Here is a 3,680-nt window from a genome sequence, read left to right as displayed (position 1 = left end):
TATATACTGACAAGATTGGAAAAAAAGTGTTGAAATTATTTTTATCGCAAATATGTGTTTTTGGAACCAATGGAAGACCCCTGTACGACAGAGATTATTATCAACGGAGCAGGTTCACTCTGGAGTGTATGAAAGCTCATTGCAAAAGGCCAGACGATTGAGACTGGAAAGCCTACTCCATGACTAATGTTGATCACGGACCCATGAACAAATGTAAGCCTTGTACAGGCATAACCACATAAAGCTTAAGGCCGTAGTTAATTCGAAAACGAACAAACACAACTTAAAGGCATTCAAAGACCAAATATCCATGGCTCATTGTAGTGGAGAATAGCGAAACTTCTGAAGATTACGATTAAAATGTAATAGTCCTCACGTCGGAAATAAATCACAATGCTTAAGTTTAAACTTGCGCCCAGCTTCTTCTGGATTCATCAGTGAAGGCATACAATTTAACTGCACCATCCTATTTATCTCTTCAAATATTTTGCAGCTTTCAATGAGATCACCTCTCGTGTTTTGAAATGGTAAAATTATTAAGGCAGAATTTGCCCAATTTTACTTCACAGAACAAACGCCAATCTCTGCTGTCAAGGCTAATCAACAATTCGTGGCATTCCTCATACTGAAATAGTAACTTTCCTAAATTGAGGATTATAATTCCTCATACTGTACTCCAAGTGCAGTCTAACTGAGCTCATCGTCCATTGGAAATAAGACTTCTATCTCGTACCCTAATGTCCTTCATCTGGAAAGGTTGCCATTCTGTAGCTTTCATAACTGATTTCTGGAACTGCTGCTGTACTTCAATGACTTATTAAAAATGACGCCAAGATGCATTTCTACAATTCTGTACGTCCCACATCAATCAGTTTTCAAAGTGTGACCTTTGAACAAAAATCTGCAGACCTTTCCCACCTGACAAGTATGATAAAGTCAATTCGTCGCTCTGTATAAATTCATGAGGGGCATCGATAAAGTGATCAGACGAGGTGCTTTCTCGCCGGCGAGGGAGTGCAAAATTAGAAAAAATAGGTTTGAAACGAGAGGGTAAAGATTTAAAAGGGAACAAATGGGCAACTTTTTCAGGCGTGCCTAGAATGAGTTGGCAGAGAAAGTGGTGGAGACTGGTTCAACTGCAAAGTTTAATTCCATCTGGATGGGAATATGAGGGACAAGCGTTCAGAGGAATGTGGGCCAAATGTTGGAAAATGGGACGAGATTAATTTAGGGTAGCTGTCCAGCATCGTCAAGTTGGAACAAAGGGTGAGTTTCCGAGCAAAAAGAATGCAAATGATTCAGTCAAACCGGTTTCCAGTTCCAAATCTTTGGTCAATCTTCCTCTCTTGTGCTCACAAGTTCTGTACCTGATGACGGAACTTCAGAGTTTCATTCTTGGAACCAATACTATCAATAATTTCAGAATTCGTTCTAAATACGATATATTTTCGAATCTAAGTCAGTGTTCAGGTATTTAGCTTGAATATTTCTGGTACCATATTGCGCTGAATATTAAAACTTATTAGCATATACACTTTGGCACCAGGTGCTGGACAATGGAGTCAAAATAGATCATATGTAAGGAGGCAAATAACTCCTTGGTGGTGTAAATTCCGTGACTCTGTAACTCCACGAAGAAACATTCTCACAAGTTCATCATTGTCAGAATCCAGGCTGTGGTGAAATCTGGTCAACCTCCAAATGTCGCCTTCATCTGGGTCACTGCAAAGTCTTTGTGTCATGATAAATTGTTTTTTCAACATCTTATGTATTCGTGTGTTTTACGACGAAAACTTGACAGAGGGCAACAGCTGTGATGGCCGAGTGGTTAAAGCGTTGGATTCAAAATCCAATGGGGTTTCCCCACGCAGGTTCGAATCCTGCTCACAGCGTTGTACCCATTGAAACGCGTTTCTTTCTTAGTGGGATTTCGCATATCATGAAGCTTGAGCGAGATGTTCAATTAAAAGTCGATTTTCGAACGTAAAGATTCCGAAGTAATTTCAAGAGTGGCCCACTCCTGTAAATGAATAAACTATCCGTCGAAACAGAAGAAAGCCAACAACGTGAATGAGGGTCAACACATGTGATGAGATGTTGTGAAATGTGGATGCTCAGGCACGAATGAAGCAAAGTACGAAGCAATACAAAACATGTAACTGCAGGCGACGAATGCCTCATTTTCTAGGATCTGTTGAAAGACAAGCTGTGATAATATTTCAGACCCACAATTTGTGATTATTCCAGACTAATAGAGTCACAGAGTCATACAGATGTAGAGCAAGGAAACAGAACACTCAGTCACATCGTCATGCATACATGCATATCCTCACCGAATCTATTCCCATTTGCTAGCACTCAGCTAATATCCCGCTAAACCCTTCTTATTCATAGGATCATCTAGATGGCTAACAGACTCCACCTCTTCCACTGGCAGCTCATATCATGCACATACCCCCTCTGCGTGCAAATGTCATCCCTTAGGTTCCTTGTACAGCTTTCAAGTCTAACCATAAACTTAAGCCCTCTCATTCTGGACTCCACCTTCCGAGGGAAAAGACCTTTTCTATTTATCCTATTCCTGGTGAGGAGACCACACCAGGAGCAATGGTGGAATCATGTTGGCGGAAATTCAGGTAAAATTCTTGTGAAGTGCAACAATTTTTGTGGACTTAGACGGAGATAAAAGAGTGTAGAGGAGTGAAGAGAGAGCATAGAGTAGCTTTATTTGTGACTTCTACCATATATAACTGGGACAACAAAAACGAAACAGCATTCCTCCAGAACCTGTGTACAATTTGAACACACAGTCTACACGAAAGTTCAGTCATACACAGGGAGGTATAAAGTGCACAAAAAGTGCAATAACTGGAAGACTTTGTAGTAATTCCTGACAAGGAAAGACAATATAGACAATGGTGGAAAAATCATAATTTAACAATGAATGATCATGAACAAAGTATTGTTTTATCTGACATTCAAAAAGGTCGTCCAGAAATTGAAAATGGAAGAGAGTGTGATAATACAGTTTTGAGAAGCTTGAAGGCTTGCGGGAAGAAGCAATTGTCCAGTCTGGCCGTAAGAGACTGAATTTTCTTATATTTTCTACCCGATTGTCGGAGTGCAAAAATTTGGAATCAAGGATGTGCAGGGTCGTCCAAAATGTTGTTCGCCTTGCGGATGCAGTTCGGTTTGCAAGTTTTTTTGATGGATGGAAAAAGGCACCGATGATCATCTCAGCTATCATCACGATCACCTGTCGATTCTTATGATTCGAGCTGATGCAATTCCGAAACCAGGCATTGATGCAGCTGCTCGGGATATTCTCAATGGACCCTCTGTAGAACGTGGTGAGGGCAGCATGTGGGAGGTCGGCTTTCCTCAACCTACTCAGGAAATAGAGTCGCTGCTTGGCTTTCTTGGATATGTAGCTTGTGTTGTGGGACGAGGTGAGACTACCCACCAGATGGATGCAAGGAAACTTGTTGCTCTTCTCCATCTTCATGGGGAAACATCGATGTTAATCAAAGTGTGATGACTCTGTGCCGTCTTTAAGTCAACTGCCATCTATTTCGTTTTATCCACATTTCGAGACAGGATGTTGTCTCAGCAGCAGTACTTTCACTGCTGCACCGCCTCTCTGTATGCTGACTCATCAGTCCTGCTGATGAAATCCACTA

General features: G+C 41.1%; 1 non-coding gene across 1 annotated transcript; it reads left to right on the top strand.

Annotated features, from left to right (window-relative positions):
- The first annotated feature begins 1,810 nt into the window (after window positions 1-1,810).
- Window positions 1,811-1,892, top strand: trnal-caa (transfer RNA leucine (anticodon CAA)). The gene has a single exon. It is a non-coding gene; the product is annotated as a tRNA-Leu (tRNA).
- Window positions 1,893-3,680: the final 1,788 nt, after the last annotated feature.

The sequence above is a fragment of the Chiloscyllium punctatum genome, chromosome 28, assembly GCF_047496795.1.
Source record: "Chiloscyllium punctatum isolate Juve2018m chromosome 28, sChiPun1.3, whole genome shotgun sequence".
In the NCBI taxonomy this organism is placed as follows: Eukaryota; Metazoa; Chordata; class Chondrichthyes; order Orectolobiformes; family Hemiscylliidae; genus Chiloscyllium; species Chiloscyllium punctatum.
This window is presented reverse-complemented; position numbering and strand designations above follow the sequence as displayed.